Source organism: Neolamprologus multifasciatus, chromosome 22 (assembly GCF_963576455.1).
Source record: "Neolamprologus multifasciatus chromosome 22, fNeoMul1.2, whole genome shotgun sequence".
Lineage (NCBI taxonomy): Eukaryota > Metazoa > Chordata > Actinopteri > Cichliformes > Cichlidae > Neolamprologus > Neolamprologus multifasciatus.
In genome coordinates this window covers 31,823,165-31,842,542 of record NC_140459.1, presented here as the reverse complement: position 1 = coordinate 31,842,542, position 19,378 = coordinate 31,823,165, and the positions used below count along the sequence as shown (strand labels likewise).

The 19,378-nt window shown below is 47.7% G+C and overlaps 1 protein-coding gene and 2 non-coding genes across 3 annotated transcripts in view; 1 reads left to right on the top strand and 2 right to left on the bottom strand.

Annotated features, from left to right (window-relative positions):
- The window catches only part of LOC146493773 (uncharacterized), a 561,837-nt gene that overhangs the window by 324,724 nt on the left and 217,735 nt on the right, over window positions 1-19,378 (top strand). The window lies entirely within an intron of this gene.
- Window positions 15,654-15,725, bottom strand: trnah-gug (transfer RNA histidin (anticodon GUG)). The gene has a single exon. It is a non-coding gene; the product is annotated as a tRNA-His (tRNA).
- On the bottom strand, window positions 17,095-17,166 carry trnah-gug (transfer RNA histidin (anticodon GUG)). The gene has a single exon. It is a non-coding gene; the product is annotated as a tRNA-His (tRNA).

The following is a 19,378-nucleotide window of genomic DNA, read 5'->3' as shown; positions in this document are numbered from 1 at the left end:
GGGTTTTTTCCTCTTTCTTTCACACGCCTGGTGGGCGGTGCCACCCGATCACAAGGGCTGGCAAGGCTTTCGGAGCCTGGGGAGCGGACACCCGCATAAAGGGTGGCCAGGCGGCCCGGTCCTGGGTTTTTTCTTCTTTCTTTCACACGCCTGGTGGGCGGTGCCACCCGATCACAAGGGCTGGCAAGGCTTTCAGAGCCTGGGGAAGCGGACACCCGCACAAAGGGTGGCCAGGCGGCCAGGTCCGGGTTTTTTCCTCTTTCTTTCACACGCCTGGTGGGCGGTGCCACCCGATCACAAGGGCTGGCAAGGCTTTCGGAGCCTGGGGAGCGGACACCCGCATAAAGGGTGGCCAGGCGGCCCAGGTCCGGGTTTTTTCTTCTTCTTTCTTTCACACGCCTGGTGGGCGGTGCCACCCGATCACAAGGGCTGGCAAGGCTTTCAGGAGCCTAGGGAGCGGACACCCGCACAAAGGGTGGCCAGGCGGCCCGGTCCGGGTTTTTTCTTCTTTCTTTTCACACGCCTGGTGGGCGGTGCCACCCGATCACAAGGGCTGGCAAGGCTTTCGGAGCCTGGGGAGCGGACACCCGCACAAAGGGTGGCCAGGCGGCCCGGTCAGGGTTTTTTCTTCTTTCTTTCACACGCCTGGTGGGCGGTGCCACCCGATCACAAGGGCTGGCAAGGCTTTCGGAGCCTGGGGAGCGGACACCCGCACAAAGGGTGGCCAGGCGGCCCGGTCGGGGTTTTTTCTTCTTTCTTTCACACGCCTGGTGGGCGGTGCCACCCGATCACAAGGGCTGGCAAGGCTTTCGGAGCCTGGGGAGCGGACACCCGCACAAAGGGTGGCCAGGCGGCCCGGTCGGGTTTTTTCTTCTTCTTTCTCTTTCTTTCACACGCCTGGTGGGCGGTGCCACCCGATCACAAGGGCTGGCAAGGCTTTCGGAGCCTGGGGAGCGGACACCCGCACAAAGGGTGGCCAGGCGGCCCGGTCGGGTTTTTTTCTTCTTTCTTTCACACGCCTGGTGGGCGGTGCCACCCGATCACAAGGGCTGGCAAGGCTTTCGGAGCCTGGGGAGCGGACACCCGCACAAAGGGTGGCCAGGCGGCCCGGTCCGGGTTTTTTCTTCTTTTCTTTCACACGCCTGGTGGGCGGTGCCACCCGATCACAAGGGCTGGCAAGGCTTTCGGAGCCTGGGAAGCGGACACCCGCATAAAGGGTGGCCAGGCGGCCCGGTCCGGGTTTTTTCTTCTTTCTTTTCCACGCCTGGTGGGCGGTGCCACCCGATCACAAGGGCTGGCAAGGCTATCGGAGCCTGGGAAGCGGACACCCGCATAAAGGGTGGCCAGGACGGCCCGGTCCGGGTTTTTTCTTCTTTCTTTCACACGCCTGGTGGGCGGTGCCACCCGATCACAAGGGCTGGCAAGGCTTTCGGAGCCTGGGAAGCGGACACCCGCATAAAGGGTGGCCAGGCGGCCCGGTCCGGGTTTTTTCTTCTTTCTTCTTTCTTTCACACGCCTGGTGGGCGGTGCCACCCGATCACAAGGGCTGGCAAGGCTTTCAGAGCCTACGGAGCGGACACCCGCACAAAGTGTGGCCAGGCGGCCCGGTCTGGGTTTTTTCTTCTTTCTTTCACACGCCTGGTGGGCGGTGCCCACCCGATCACAAGGGCTGGCAAGGCTTTCGGAGCCTGGGGAGCGGACACCCGCACAAAGGGTGGCCAGGCGGCCCGGTCCGGGTTTTTCTTCTTTCTTTCACACGCCTGGTGGGCGGTGCCACCCGATCACAAGGGCTGGCAACGGCTTTCGGAGCCTGGGGAGCGGACACCCGCACAAAGGGTGGCCAGGCGGCCCGGTCCGGGTTTTTTCTTCTTTCTTTCACACGCCTGGTGGGCGGTGCCACCCGATCACAAGGGCTGGCAAGGCTTTCGGAGCCTGGGGAGCGGACACCCGCACAAAGGGTGGCCAGGCGGCCCGGTCCGGGTTTTTTCTTCTTTCTTTCGCACGCCTGGTGGGCGGTGCCACCCGATCACAAGGGCTGGCAAGGCTTTCGGAGCCTGGGGAGCGGACACCCGCACAAAGGGTGGCCAGGCGGCCCGGTCCGGGTTTTTTCTTCTTTCTTTCACACGCCTGGTGGGCGGTGCCACCCGATCACAAGGGCTGGCAAGGCTTTCGGAGCCTGGGGAGCGGACACCCGCACAAAGGGTGGCCAGGCGGCCCGGTCCGGGTTTTTTCTTCTTTCTTTCACACGCCTGGTGGGCGGTGCCACCCGATCACAAGGGCTGGCAAGGCTTTCGGAGCCTAGGGGAGCGGACACCCGCACAAAGGGTGGCCAGGCGGCCCGGTCCGGGTTTTTCTTCTTTCTTTCACACGCCTGGTGGGCGGTGCCACCCGATCACAAGGGCTGGCAAGGCTTTCGGAGCCTGGGGAGCGGACACCCGCAAAAAGGGTGGCCAGGCGGCCCGGTCCGGGTTTTTTCTTCTTTCTTTCACACGCCTGGTGGGCGGTGCCACCCGATCACAAGGGCTGGCAAGGCTTTCGGAGCCTGGGGAGCGGACACCCGCACAAAGGGTGGCCAGGCGGCCCGGTCCGGGTTTTTTCTTCTTTCTTTAACACGCCTGGTGGGCGGTTGCCACCCGATCACAAGGGCTGGCAAGGCTATCGGAGCCTGGGGAGCGGACACCCGCACAAAGGGTGGCCAGGCGGCCCGGTCCGGGTTTTTTCTTCTTTCTTTCACACGCCTGGTGGGCGGTGCCACCCGATCACAAGGGCTGGCAAGGCTTTCGGAGCCTGGGAGCGGACACCCGCACAAAGGGTGGCCAGGCGGCCCGGTCCGGGTTTTTTTCTTCTTTCTTTCACACGCCTGGTGGGCGGTGCCACCCGATCACAAGGGCTGGCAAGGCTTTCGGAGCCTGGGGAGCGGACACCCGCACAAAGGGTGGCCAGGCGGCCCGGTCCGGGTTTTTTCTTCTTTCTTTCACACGCCTGGTGGGCGGTGCCACCCGATCACAAGGGCTGGCAAGGCTTTCGGAGCCTGGGGAGCGGACACCCGCACAAAGGGTGGCCAGGCGGCCCGGTCCGGGTTTTTTCTTCTTTCTTTCACACGCCTGGTGGGCGGTGCCACCCGATCACAAGGGCTGGCAAGGCTTTCGGAGCCTGGGAGCGGACACCCGCACAAAGGGTGGCCAGGCGGCCCGGTCCGGGTTTTTTTCTTCTTTCTTTCACACGCCTGGTGGGCGGTGCCACCCGATCACAAGGGCTGGCAAGGCTTTCGGAGCCTGGGGAGCGGACACCCGCACAAAGGGTGGCCAGGCGGCCCGGTCCGGGTTTTTTCTTCTTTCTTTCACACGCCTGGTGGGCGGTGCCACCCGATCACAAGGGCTGGCAAGGCTTTCGGAGCCTGGGGAGCGGACACCCGCACAAAGGGTGGCCAGGCGGCCCGGTCCGGGTTTTTTCTTCTTTCTTTCACACGCCTGGTGGGCGGTGCCACCCGATCACAAGGGCTGGCAAGGCTTTCGGAGCCTGGGAGCGGACACCCGCATAAAGGGTGGCCAGGCGGCCCGGTCCGGGTTTTTTCTTCTTTCTTTCACACGCCTGGTGGGCGGTGCCACCCGATCACAAGGGCTGGCAAGGCTTTCGGAGCCTGGGGAGCGGACACCCGCACAAAGGGTGGCCAGGCGGCCCGGTCCGGGTTTTTTCTTCTTTCTTTCACACGCCTGGTGGGCGGTGCCACCCGATCACAAGGGCTGGCAAGGCTTTCGGAGCCTGGGAAGCGGACACCCGCATAAAGGGTGGCCAGGCGGCCCGGTCCGGGTTTTTTCTTCTTCTTTCTTTCACACGCCTGGTGGGCGGTGCCACCCGATCACAAGGGCTGGCAAGGCTTTCGGAGCCTGGGGAGCGGACACCCGCACAAAGGGTGGCCAGGCGGCCCGGTCCGGGTTTTTTCTTCTTTCTTTCACACGCCTGGTGGGCGGTGCCACCCGATCACAAGGGCTGGCAAGGCTTTCGGAGCCTGGGGAGCGGACACCCGCATAAAGGGTGGCCAGGCGGCCCGGTCCGGGTTTTTTCTTCTTTCTTTCACACGCCTGGTGGGCGGTGCCACCCGATCACAAGGGCTGGCAAGGCTTTCGGAGCCTGGGGAGCGGACACCCGCATAAAGGGTGGCCAGGCGGCCCGGTCCGGGTTTTTTCTTCTTTCTTTCACACGCCTGGTGGGCGGTGCCACCCGATCACAAGGGCTGGCAAGGCTTTCGGAGCCTGGGAGCGGACACCCGCATAAAGGGTGGCCAGGCGGCCCGGTCCGGGTTTTTTCTTCTTTCTTCTTTCTTTCACACGCCTGGTGGGCGGTGCCACCCGATCACAAGGGCTGGCAAGGCTTTCGGAGCCTGGGGAGCGGACACCCGCAAAAAGGGTGGCCAGGCGGCCCGGTCCGGGTTTTTTTCTTCTTTCTTTCACACGCCTGGTGGGCGGTGCCACCCGATCACAAGGGCTGGCAAGGCTTTCGGAGCCTGGGGAGCGGACACCCGCACAAAGGGTGGCCAGGCGGCCCGGTCCGGGTTTTTTCTTCTTTCTTTCACACGCCTGGTGGGCGGTGCCACCCGATCACAAGGGCTGGCAAGGCTTTCGGAGCCTGGGGAGCGGACACCCGCAAAAAGGGTGGCCAGGCGGCCCGGTCCGGGTTTTTTGTTCTTTCTTTCACACGCCTGGTGGGCGGTGCCACCCGATCACAAGGGCTGGCAAGGCTTTCGGAGCCTAGGGAGCGGACACCCGCACAAAGGGTGGCCAGGCGGCCCGGTCCGGGTTTTTCTTTTCTTCTTTCTTTCACACGCCTGGTGGGCGGTGCCACCCGATCACAAGGGCTGGCAAGGCTTTCGGAGCCTGGGGAGCGGACACCCGCACAAAGGGTGGCCAGGCGGCCCGGTCCGGGTTTTTTCTTCTTTCTTTCACACGCCTGGTGGGCGGTGCCACCCGATCACAAGGGCTGGCAAGGCTTTCGGAGCCTGGGGAGCGGACACCCGCATAAATGGTGGCCAGGCGGCCCGGTCCGGGTTTTTTTCTTCTTTCTTTCACACGCCTGGTGGGTCGGTGCCACCCGATCACAAGGGCTGGCAAGGCTTTCGGAGCTTAGGGAAGCGGACACCCGCACAAAGGGTGGCCAGGCGGCCCGGTCCGGGTTTTTTCTTCTTTCTTTCACACGCCTGGTGGGCGGTGCCACCCGATCACAAGGGCTGGCAAGGCTTTCGGAGCCTGGGAAGCGGACACCCGCATAAAGGGTGGCCAGGCGGCCCGGTCCGGGTTTTTTCTTCTTTTCTTCTTTCTTTCACACGCCTGGTGGGCGGTGCCACCCGATCACAAGGGCTGGCAAGGCTTTCAGAGCCTAGGGAGCGGACACCCGCACAAAGGGTGGCCAGGCGGCCCGGTCCGGGTTTTTTCATCTTTTCTTCTTTCTTTCACACGCCTGGTGGGCGGTGCCCCCCGATCACAAGGGCTGGCAAGGCTTTCGAAGCCTAGGGAGCGGACACCCGCACAAAGGGTGGCCAGGCAGCCTGGTCCGGGTTTTTTCTTCTTTCTTTCACACGCCTGGTGGGCGGTGCCACCCGATCACAAGGGCTGGCAAGGCTTTCGGAGCCTGGGGAGCGGACACCCGCACAAAGGGTGGCCAGGCGGCCCGGTCCGGGTTTTTTCTTCTTTTCTTCTTTCTTTCACACGCCTGGTGGGCGGTGCCACCCGATCACAAGGGCTGGCAAGGCTTTCAGAGCCTAGGGAGTGGACACCCGCACAAAGGGTGGCCAGGCAGCCCGGTCCGGGTTTTTTCTTCTTTCTTCTTGGCCACCCTTTGTGCGGGTTTCTGCTCCCCATGCTCCGAAAACCTTTCCAGCCCTTGTGATCAGGTGGCACTGCCCACAAGGCATGTGAAAGAAAGAAGAAAAAACCCAGACCGAGCCGCCTGGCCACCCTTTGCCTGGTGCGAGCAGCAAGACGCCGATCTTGACAGTTGGGCGTCTTCTTTACCGTGAAAACTGCGGTGTATCACCTACTCGACCTAGTGATCAACGAGTACCGCACTGAAGCGTGCAACGGGTGCAAGACCAATCACCCCAGCCAGAGACAACACGAGTGTCTGCGAGTTTTGGAGGACAACTTTTACGCTGAACATTATTACAGCAGCAGGAAAAGACTCCTCACGCCTAGTTTCATTCCTTCCATTCAACGTCTCCTGATCGCCCGCAACATGGAAGCGGACGACGTCAAGGTCGGCACCGTGGCGGAGACGCTGTTGCATGAGCTGAAATCGGCGAGGAAAATCTTCGACGCCATCACCGAGGCCTACGACAAACTGGTGGGAGAGGATGTGGTGAAAATCGGCCAGCTGCGGCTGGTCACAGAGTGTTATAAAGGAGATTGCTGAGATTCGTTTGTCACGAAAAGCTGATTCTTTCAATGTACGCATCCTACGGTGATATTTTTATCATGTATTCACAGCCACCGGAGGCGCTGTACAGCACCGAGCGCCTGAAACACGGACAGTTTGTTGATATTTTTTCATGTAAACCTTTTTTTTTCATGTAAACCTGTTCTTGACATATCTACTGAGATTCGTTTGTCTTGAAAGGCTGATTCAACCCCGTTGTTGACTTTTATTTTGCCTTCCAAATTGCCTCAGTTGTATCATGAGTGTAATTTCAAATAAAATAAAATAAAACTCAGAAGCGTCTGTGTGTTGTATTATTATTATTATTATTATTATTATTATTGTCATTATGCTTCATTTTCATGTACTGGGGTATCAATGACCCCCACGCTGCCGCAGCAGCTTCTGTGCGTGGCCCCCAAGTGCTACGTTTTCTTTCCCGATCCCCTGACGAAACCCATTAGAATCGCTCTGGGGCACTCGACGACCCCAAATGATCGTTCTTTTTTTTTTTCATTTTTATTCACCTGTCTCTACTGAGGGTGGGGTACTCTGGGACCCCCGGGGTCTGGGGCTGCCCCGAGGGGAGCACAAGGGTAAAGGTTCTAGGTTTTTGCCCGGGATGTTTTTGGTTTGTTTATTTTATAATCTTTTAAGTACATTAAGCACGGATAAACGGAAACAAGAAACTTATAATAATCATCATTATCACTACAAGAGAATAAGAAAACAATCCATGAAGCAGAATTAAACCAAAATATAATAAACTCAAAATACTGGGTCCAACGGACCCACAACCGTGACACATTATTCCTCTGGAAGGATGTTACATTGCGAAATAAACTGAATTTGCTCTTGTTGCAGCATTGTGGGAAGTTACTTGGTAATCACTGGTAAAATCTAAAGCGGTATTTGAAATGTAATACTACCTTTTTGTTATGTAGGGTAGTTTTGATAGATTATCAGAACTTTTTAGGTATTCTGTTTATGTATCAAGTTGAGACTGTTTAACTTTCACATCCCCCCATCCCCACCACCAAATGTGCATTTTTTTGCAAGAATCTACAGCATTATCATAGTCAAACCTCAATTCATGTCATTTCCATACGGGGTTTGATTCCCCCCCCCCAAACCAACCCAAAGGTGTATTTTCTAAATGTCAGTGTTGACTAACATGCATGGCCTAAAACAACGTGTGAATTGGACAGACTGGTATCAAATAATCTGGATTGCTGGACATTCCATTAAAAAAAAAGAAGTACTGAGGGGGAAATACGTCTTACGCTGCCAACATTACTGAATCATTTCTTGGTGCGACTTCTCTATTACTGTGTGTGAACTTGTCACCGAAAAGCAACAGATTAAATTAAAATTCAAAATATATAATGATAATAATATGAAGAAGGATAACTTTCTCACTATTATTTGTAGTGGTAGAAGCATTTTTATTATATATGCAATATATTACTACTATATAAAAAATCATTTAAAAAACCAAAACAAGCAATGACTTCTTATTGAATTATTAAACATAGATTATGTCAGAGTTTATTTCCATGGTGTCAATACCAACCCATATGATGGAAAAGGTAGAAAATATGCAAAACACTAGCTGCTTCTAGGCCAAAAAAAAATCCCCTTCATGTATGAAGCATGTGTCATTGTGAATGTTGAAGGAGATTTGTTCCATAGACACCTTATACTAGTGTTTCCTATGCTTAATCCAACACTACTATGTTCTATTTAAATCCATATTACTTTTTTATAGTTTGCAGTGAACTTTGTGAAACCATTGCTTAATGGGCCAGAAGTACAAGTCACTCTTTACCAGTGTTGGGTAAGTTACTTTAAAATAGTAACTTAGTTACATTACTAGTTACTTCTATCAAAAGTAACTCTGTTACTTCAAGTTACTCGTTACTTTCAAAGTAACTAGTTACTAGGGAAAGTAACTTTGGTTTTACTCAGAATTCTCTTGTTAATGTGTTGCTTCCATACGTTTGCCAGTCTTCTAGCTTGCTTACTTGCCACAAGTGCACTGTGCCACCTACCAATAGAAAGGAAAAGATAATGTGCATATTTCCACGAGAGAAATCCCACGCCTGGACCGTCATTGACTGCTGCCATGATTCTAGCCTACGTCACAGCGTCATGTGCGCCTTTTACATCCAACACAAAAACTGCAGTCGTGGTGCTTTGATTGTACTCAGAACTCGGAAATTCTGCCTTCTGAATAGGAAGATGTAGGCAACACCAGATTGCAGATGAGCTGCATACAGGGCTGGACTGGGACAAAAAATCGGCCCGGGCATTTTGACTAGAGACTGGCCCACCATTATAGGAAAAATCATAAAGCCTTTGAATGAAAACAAACGCTGTTGTGACAGTGATGAGTTTTGATGGTATATATGTATCAATCAATCTATCAATCGTTTGTTGTAAGATTCAGATAATTATTTTTTAAAAGCGAGACATTTTAAATGAGAATAAGAAAGAAAAGTATTTCTTTGTGCCCACCTCTCCCTGTTAATGCCCTACTTGGCCCCCCTGGCAACACTTTGGTAGATCCGCACCTGCACAGTTACCAGCTGTGAGCTATGTAAAAAGGATCCTGGGGTTATCTGTCTCTCAGAAACAGTTCATAACTTCCCTTCAACTCATTTATGTCACCTAAAAGGTAAACCTGTTTCTCCATCACCTGTTCAGCTCTGATGATTCAGTAAGGACATCTCCTGGTTTCATCTTCATGTTTCCCTCTCACCACATATCCAAACTGATATCATGCAGCAGCTTTTTTGCAGCTGTGGCTCCAGCAAACATCAGCCGATACTAGAAATTAATATTAAATAAATTCTAACAACAGCTGATCAAGCTTAAACATGCTGCTGTTGTTTAACGCGACATCGGCTGGTTTCCTCTTTCTGGCGCAAAGTGGGCGATAAACAAACAAGAGAGCCGATCAGCTGATCATTGATCAGTTTTCATGATTGAAGTAGAAACGGGAGAGGGAGAATGAAAGAAGAAGAGGCAGCTGTGCAGCAAATACACAGAATAACTCCAGCTTTGTGTCTTTTTCATTGTAGCTGAAGTACGGGACAAACTGTTCCTTTTCACCTCAATAAGAAACGCGTAATATTTTCTCTGAATACCAGACGGGACGGTTGGCAACTCTAATAACTTATGAACAAAATAAAGTTCAACATCATTAACTTCACAGCACCCACCCAGCTGTATAGAAACTCCGTCATGCTAGCTAGTACGCAGTACGGAAAAAGTCAGAATAATGAAAATAAACTCCACCTAAACTTGGTTCATATCTGACCCAGATAGACTGCAGGTCATAACTTCTTACCTGAAGTTCAGTTCACACTTGGACCAGCGGCTGCCTCGGGTCTCTTTTCCTTCTGCGTCCCCTTTCCCTCATCCACCTGCTGGCCTCCACCACTTGCTAATGTTACAGAATCTGTGGAAGCTCCGCGATAGCCACCACACGAAGTAACGAGTAACGACCCTATCTAAATCCCAGTAACGACTAACGCGTTCCTGATTTTGGCATAATAACTAGTTACCGTGCTCGTTACCACAATAATAACGTAGTTACTGTAACGCGTTACTTAATAACGCGTTAGTCCCAACACTGCTCTTTACTAACTAGTGATGGGATTTCTGGCTCTTTTTAGAGAACCGGCTCTTTCGGCTCAGCTCGGCGCACTAAAAGAGCCGGCTCTTTTGGCTCCAAACCGGCTCTTCAGGTTGTTTTGTTGCACAAAAAGGAATTACTAATGTAAAAATTTTTTTATATATGTTTATATATAAATATATGTGGTGGCCCCTAGAAATAAAGCACGTACAAACTCCAAAACACATTCCTAGCGTTAACTGAACTTCCAAAACTATGGAGCCCCGCAGGGGACATGGGAGAAAAAAAAATTAAGACGGACTTTTGCGAGATCTCGCAAAACAAACTCATGATCTCGCAAAACTTATGCGAGATCTCGCAAAAGTTTCATACATCTCCAAAAACGTCGGAGCACTTTTGCAAATATGTGATGTCTTGTAAACCGAGCAGATATCTGACGTTTACACACAACTACATTCACGCCTCAAAATATCTTAAAAGTGTATTTTGTGACCCAGAGGGAGTAATATTACAACTAAGTAGCTGCCGCCATTGTTGAAATTCAACTTTTGCGAGATCTCGCAAAACTTTTGCGAGATCTCGCAAAAGTTTTGCAAAAGTCTGTCTTATATTTTTTTCTCTCCCATGTCCCCTGCGGGGCTCCGTACAAAACAGAGCTACCTAGATCACTTAAATTACACAATTGAAAGCATATGTGGATGGTTTGTGTATTTATACACAAGCACTCATATATTTATTCAAATAATTAAAAACATTTTTCATTTACCTGTTACTACCACACACCAAATCCAGTCGTTGGTACTTGCTGGCTTGTGTAGCCACTAGGTAACAAAAGCTCAACACTGCGCCTAGCATCCTGGAGCCATTCTGTTGTCTTTTGTTTGTGTTTTGAGTTTTTATGTGCTTCTGAGTTTGTACGTGTTTTGGAGTTTGTTATTTATTCACTCCACATAAAACGTAATAAATAAATCATATAATACAAAAACCAACTAGTCACAGTTCAACTTTTAACTATTTAAATTTTCAGCTTTTTCCTTTTAAACAAATGAATAAAATGAAACAACACAAAACACTGCAAACCACAACACAATTAAATATAAATTAAAATATGAAAACAAAAAGAAGATGCACATTCTAAAAATAATAATAATAATAATAATAATAATTAATTTTATTTATGAGCGCCTTTCAAGTCACCCAAGGACACTTTACAATAGGATAAAACACTTAGTAAAACAATGGCAGAATAAGAACAATAAAATAAAAGCACAAGATAAAATTAACAAACAGTGGATTCACAGTGAATATGCAGATTTGAACAGAAGAGTTTTGAGTTGGGATTTAAACTGTGGGAGAGAACCAATGTTTCTTATTTCTGGGGGCAAAAGGTTCCACAGCCTGGGAGCAGAGCAGCTGAAAGCTCTGCTTCCCATGGTGGTGAGGCGGAAGGAAGGTACAGCAAGCTGGATAGAAGAAGAAGAACGAAGTGAACGGGCAGAACAGCTGGTGGTTAACAGGTCAGAGGAGGAGCGAGGTTATGAATGGCCTTGAAGGTGAGCAGAAGAAGTTTGAAAATTATCCGGAATTTCACAGGGAGCCAGTGAAGTTCCTGAAGAACAGGGGTGATGTGCTGGTAGGAGGGGGTTCTGGTGATAATGCGAGCAGCAGAGTTCTGAACCAGTTGAAGCTTATGGAGGGATTTTTGGGGGAGACCATACAAAAGAGAATTGCAGTAGTCAATACGGGAGGTAACAAGACTATGGACAAGAATGGACGTAGACTGGGTGGAAAGAGAAGGAAGCAATCTGTTAATGTTACATAGATGGAAGTAGGCAGAACGGGTGAGATTATTGATGTGAGATTTTCTCTGTCATATGGGCCTGCATGAATAAACTTTCTGAATCCTTTATCATCCGCAACTGAAAATAGTTGTGGATGATTACTATACCTTTCTAATGTGACGTTGTTGTCCCTGGCTCTCTTTCTGTCTCTCCCTCCCGCTCTGTTCCTGTGCTTCTGTGAGTGTAACTACCGCCCCTCCCCCCTCTGCCCAGCGCAAAGCACAAGGCTCGCGTGCGGAGTGAAGCGGAAAAAAAGTGCAAGAGAGAGGGTGAGAGAAAGAAAAAAAACAAACCCACGGCTCGCGATAAGGAGCCGGCTCGCGTCGTTCACGTCAAAGAGCCGGCTCTAAGAGCCATTTTGTTCGCGACCTACACATCACTATTACTAACACATTGTAGATAAGTTTATTGCTGAACGACACAGCTAGCAGTCTCACACTCTTTAGATTTTTGAAGTTTTGTTTGTAACGGTTTAGTCTCTCACACCTTACCCTTTTCTCCCCAGTATCAAAATAGTATGACTCCCAAAGTACGGCTGAGTAAACAAACAAGGACTCCAAAGTCAGAACAGAAAGATACAGTTGGAAGATTAATGACTGCGTTTTGAATTTGAACTTCATTTAGAACTGAGATTCTAAGTTGTAAGCAGAAATCTTATGCTCAGCCAGAAGCATCTTTCCCCACTTTCACAATGCTGAGGTGTCAAATCCACTACTGCCAACAGATGGTTTGTTACACGCGGGACGAGAAGGGCAAGCCACCCCTTACTTACACAGCCACGCACTATAGATTTTTAAAGTTGTGGTGCATAATGGTTTAGCCACAGATGTAACTTTCACTTTTGATAAAGATCACTCCACCTGCATATTTCTTAAGAAATGAAGCGTCTTTATTAAGCTCTTATTCATAAATGTCTACACAACAATAGACACTGTATACTCTGTGAAATTATAGTCTTCTGCTTCGATTGGCTTGCATTTTAAACTCCCAACCTTTCAGGTTGTTATGAACGGCTTATATTTCTAACATTTTGTGATGTAAAAGTGATCCACGCTGCTTTTTTATTTTCTGTATGATGGAATGACTTAAGACATGGGTTATTTAAACAATTATCAATTACAGAGTGATGGCCATAGTACTTTACGCGGGCCAAATATGTTAAGGATAATGTTTCTCAATGTAAAATTGCAAAGAACTTTTGGATAGGACACAACATCTTGTAGACCACGGGTCAGCAACCCTGGGCACGCATGCCACTGCTGGCACGCCAAGATTTAACTAATGGCACAACTGTAGGGTGATTTTTTTTGCTTGTTTGGGTTTTTTTTTTGTAACTGTATAAACAATGAAAGGTGGTGGATTGCCCAGCTGTTGCCAGATGTGTAAAAATAACTCAGTTGTTTGGTGGTGGCTATGGCGGAGCTTCCACAGAGGCCAGCAGGTGGATGAGAGAAAGGGGAGGAGGAAAGACCCGAGGCGGCCGCCGGTCCAAGTGTCAGGTGAACTGAACTTCAGGTAAGAAGTTATGACCTGCAGTCTATCTGGGTCAGATATGAACCAAGTTTAGGTGGAGTTTACTTTCGTTGTGCTGACTTTTTACAGTCAGTTACAATAACTCGTACTGTGTACTAGCTAGCATGATGGAGTTTCTATACAGCTGGGTGCTATGATGTTACTGATAGTGAACTTTATTTTATTCATAAGGTTAGTTAGTAGAGTTGCCAAATGTCCCGTAAAAAACGGAATCGTCCTGTATTCAGAGAAAATATTACGCGTTTCATATTAAGCTGAAAAGGAACACAGTTTCTCCCGTACTTCAGCTACAATGGAAAAAGACACAAAGCTGGAGTTATTCTGTGTCTTTGCTGCACAGCTGCCTCTTCTTCTCTCATTCTCTCCCCCTCCCTCTCCTGTTGCTACTTCAATCATGAAACTGATCAATGATCAGCTGATCAGCTGAAAAAACGATCTTGTTTGTTTATCTCCCACTCAGAGCCATAACACCATCCATAGCTGCAGTATGGAACAGATGTGGGTGTGTCCTCATCTCCCACAGGAGTCCAAATCGTCATCAAACAGCCCTACAGACGCAAAAACGTGAAAAAATAAACAACCAGACTATCAGCAGTGATTTAAGTACTTTAAGACCTCTGTGAAAATCATTTACAGTATATATCACAGAATTTAAGAACTTTATAATCACAGAGCACAGAGAAAAGTACTAAACTGAATCAGTTTTTCATGATGTATATTGTATTAATAATTAAATTTCATTATCTGTGTCTTTACCACACATTTGCCACACAGGTGTAGATACTGTAGGTTCAGTGAATGCTTAAATTGTACTGATTAGAATATACTGGACATTCAGAGCTAAGATTCAGCGCACTGTGTTAGAGGCTGGGATTTGATGAATTCATCATATATACAACCTTTGATCATCGTTTATGTCCAGTTGAGAATGAATCTGTGCACTCACATATTAAATGAACTGAAATCAGTAGTGTGATCTCCAGTCTTGATATAAGGAATGAGAGAACTGACAGCTGTTATTTTAATCAGCCTGTCTCAGTTGTTTTAACTCACAAGTATCACAAAGTAATGTGGTAACATCTCGACTGACGAGTTTACTGTCAGCATTTTAATCGCTAGTTTAAAGGCTGTAGGTTGCAGCCGTTGCTCTAACACTGTATAAATGTAACAGGACTCAGTGCTGGTTCTAACAATCTGAGCTGCTTCAAGCTTTATTTGTGAAGAGCACAGCAGCTTGCAAAACACGTAGCTAGCTCGTACAGCTGCAACGTAAAATTTTCATAAGCTAAGATGACCTTAAAATAACAGAGTTACGTGCGGTGATGCTAGCGTTAGCCATGTTAGCGCGTTACCTTCAACAGGTGGTCAGACTGAATAAACAGGCACACAGTCAGAGGTTGCGCTCTCCATTTTGCTGCAGGGTCCCTTCATTCTTCACATATCTGTGTCGAGCCGAGTGTAAATCCCGAGGCCGAACGGCCTTTGTACAAGCGCACACGCTTCTTAGCAGAGCGAAGCTATGAGCTACAAAAATCCAGGCTGGGAGACAGCCGGTGTCTGACCAACCACTCAGAGAGCTCCATACATTGTGCAACGAAAGCCGGATGTGATCTGATGATGTATTATGCAGATGATTGGGTGCTGTGCAGCCATGATCGTAAAGTGGTTAGTACGCTGCATTGTGGCCGCAGCAACCCCGGTTCAGAGTGGTTGTGATTTCAAATAAGGGACAGGATGCAGTACTGTATTTTTTGTATTTTGTTTTGTTTTTTGAGGCAACGACTTTCCCAAAACATTTCATTTTCTGGGAACTGATAAGACTGTACCTTTTAATGCCTTTATCGTCCTCTTGTGGTAAGACGTGATCATGTATTTGCTTTGCTGAATTACTTGTCAGTTAATGCCTTTAGGCTGCACTGATTGACTGATTGTCCACCTGCTCCAACTCCTTATGAAACATGTGTGTAATTGAATAATGATTCAAACCCACAATGCCTTGCGAATCATGTGACAACCCCCTTGGCGTTCGTACTTGCGCTTCGCTGTTCCACTTGAACAACGTATTGTTGTGGCAGTTAGCAATTAGCCTGTAGCCTATCGTTCGCTCAAAAGGCATCACGCCTTTTGAGCGAACGATTTGAGCGGTGCTTCAACTTACAAAAGACCCTCGGGAACGAATTCATTTCATAAGTCAGGGTTCCACTGTATTTGCTTTGAAAGCTTCGCCTCAATGCCGTGACCCGGATTCGAACCGGGGTTGCTGCGGCCACAACGCAGAGTACTAACCACTATACAATCACAGCCGGTCAGCTACAGGCTGAACATCAATGTAGTCGATCACCTCCAATCCACAGGAGTCCATTTTAAACCCACTAAGCAGGACTGTACATTTTATGTTTGACACGTTTAGGTCGTATCAACATTGGAACTACAAACATGTTGTGCTTTTCACTGCCAGTTACAGTCTGGATGTTGCATTTTCTTATTCCACCGTAAAAGCCTGGTATCTGCGTGTAACAGCTGACCTGTACGATGTGCAGAAGAACACCAAAATGTATTTACCGTCAGACCACGAGACGTCCCTGTGTTAATGGAGATATTGTTACTGTGCCACGTGCGTAAATGTGCGCATCGTTGACACAGATTTTGAGATTGATATAAGGGAAAAAGCACAATAAAGATCAGATGACCAGTTGCTCTGCGGCCGTGATCGTATAGTGTTTAGTACTTTACATTGTGGCTGCAGCAATCCCGGTTCGAATCCGGGTCACGGCAGAGTGGTTGTGATTTGTAGTTGGGGACCTTCATGTTTTTAGTGGTAAATAGTTGTTTGTGTGTGTTTTCATTTTTTCCATTTAAAAGGTATACTTTGCCTCATTCTCGAGTTATCGCATAAGAACATTTGCAGAAAACTTGGCTTCTGACTTTTACCTCGAGGTTGAGAAAAATCCAAGTTGCTTCTTTCTTGAGTTATCACATTCACAAGAATTACAGAAATATGAAGTGCTCCAGTAAATATGTTGTTATACTGCAAGAGCATCACAAGCATTTAACATGAAACCTTCCCAGCTTGGGGAAAAACACAGGGTGACCCTGAGATTTCGTAATGATGAAACAGCAGCTTCAGATAAGACTTTCTGGTAGCTGAGATCAGCACCGTGTTTAGGACGAACACTTTGACCAGACTTTGTGCCTGTACATTTTTATTCACAAAGTTGTTGAAAAAATCCGTCAGAGTATGGATGACATGCAACAGTAAAAGACACTGAATTATTATTATTTTGATTAAACAGAACATTTCCAACAAAGACATAATACAGCCAAAAAAAAGGGTTAAAGTATTTAAAAAAAATCAAAATGATGTTTAAAAACAGCTATTTGTATCAAGTTATGTCACATTTTCTCAAATAAAATAAAAATAATAAAGTAAAATAGGTATTAATTCAAATAAAAATTGTAGTGTAATATATAAGAAAATGTTTAGTTGTTTAAGTACCACCTATTGTGTAGGAACACATGATGTAAAAATGTCCTTGTTCCAGCGTTGATGAATCATATCAAGAAGTCAAAGCCTTTATGCCTTAGACTTTATGGAAGCGGCTTTTTTGTCATTAAATTCTGAACTCGTGCTCCACTTTATCTGCTGTATTTGCTTTAAAAGCTTCACCTCAATGCCGTGACCCGGATTTGAACCGGGGTTGCTGCGGCCACAACGCAGAGTACTAACCACTATACGATCACGGCTCGTCAGCTGCAGGCTGAACGTCCATGTAGTCGATCACCTCCAATCCACAGAACATGTTGTGCTTTTCACTGCCAGTTACAGTCTGGAATTTGCTTTTTTTTTCTCGTTTTTTTCTGTACGATGTGCAGAAGAACAAAAATTCCCACTAATTTTGGTATGATCCGAGCTCAGGCACTAGGCGACTGAGCACAGCACTTACGCATGTATGCGAGGGGGGAGAAGCTGCTGCCTGCGAGTTTGCTGTTGGAGAAGTGCAGACAGGCAGACAGAGGAAAGCTTAAGTTTGACCAGGTACCAAAGCAAATCATTCGTACTGTACAAATAATGTAAACATGACGGCGTATCACGAAAGATTGATATCAAACTGATCACTTGACCCATGTTAAGTTACTTGCTCTTCGAGTAAATCAACAAATGGCGAAATGAAAAGCCGAACAACAACAATGCTGTTTCTTTAGAGAGTCATAGCTTACATGTGTGTTTATTTCATATTTTCAGTTGTTACCCTCCACGGCTAAATAAAGCTCTCTAAACCAGTTTCAGTTATGTACTGATGAACACAACAATGGACATGAGAGGCTTCTTACAAAGAAAAAACTCAGGTAGATGTTATTTTATATATTATGCTTTGTATGTTGTTCAGTGTATTTCTATGCAAAACAAGAGGAATTTCAATACACAGCAGTATATTCAATTCAACTCAATTCAATTCAATTTTATTTATATAGCGCCAAATCACAACAAAAGTCGCCTCAAGGCACTTCATAGATACAGAGAAAAACCCAACAATCATATGACCCAATATGAGCAGCACTTTGGCGACAGTGGGAAGGAAAAACTCCCTTTTAACAGGAAGAAACCTCCAGCAGAACCAGGCTCAGGGAGGGGCGGCCATCTGCTGCGACCGGTTGGGGTGAGAGAAGAAAGACAGGATAAAGACATGCTGTGGAAGAGAGACAGAGGTTAATAACAGATATGATTCAATGCAGAGAGGTCTATTAACACATAGTGAGTGAGAAAGGTGACTGGAAAGCAAAAACTCAATGCATCATGGGAATCCCCCAGCAGCCTACGTCTACTGCAGCATAACTAAGGGAGGATTCAGGGTCACCTGGTCCAGCCCTAACTATATGCTTTAGCAAAAAGGAAAGTTTTAAGCCTAATCTTGAAAGTAGAGATAGTGTCTGTCTCCCGAATCCAAACTGGAAGCTGGTTCCACAGAAGAGGGGCCTGAAAACTGAAGGCTCTCCCTCCCATTCTACTTTTAAATACTCTAGGAACAACAAGTAGGCCTGCAGAGCGAGAGCGAAGTGCTCTAATAGGGTGATATGGTACTACAAGGTCATTAAGATAAGATGGGGCCTGATTATTTAAGACCTTGTATGTGAGGAGCAGGATTTTGAATTCAATTCTGGATTTAACAGGAAGCCAATGAAGGGAAGCCAAAACAGGAGAAATATGCTCTCTCTTTCTAGTCCCTGTCAGGACTCTTGCTGCAGCATTTTTGATTAGCTGAAGGCTTTTCAGTGAGTTTTTTGGACATCCTGATAATAATGAATTGCAGTAGTCCAGCCTGGAAGTAATAAATGCATGAACTAGTTTTTCAGCGTCACTCTGAGACAGGATATTTCTAATTTTAGAGATGTTGCGCAAATGGAAGAACGCAGTCTTACATATTTGTTTAATATGTGCGTTGAAGGACATATCCTGGTCAAAAATGACTCCAAGTTTCCTCACAGTGTTACTGGAGGCCAAGGTAATGCCATCCAGAGTAAGAATCTGGTTAGATACCATATTTCTAAGCTTTTCAGCGCCGAGTACAATGACCTCAGTTTTATCTGAATTAAGAAGCAGAAAGTTAGCGGCCATCCAGGTCTTTATGTCTTTAAGACATTCCTGCAGTTTAACTAATTGGTGTGTGTTATCTGGCTTCATGGACAGATAGAGCTGGGTGTCATCTGCATAGCAGTGAAAATGTATGCTATGTGATCATATGATAGATATGATACAAACCACTGCAGTGCAGTACCTGTAATACCTACAGCATGTTCTAATCGCTCTAATAGGATATTATGGTCGACAGTATCGAATGCGGCACTAAGGTCAAGAAGGACAAGCACAGAGATGAGTCCACTGTCAGAGGCCATAAGAAGATCATTTGTAACCTTCACTAAAGCTGTTTCTGTGCTGTGATGAACTCTGAAACCTGAC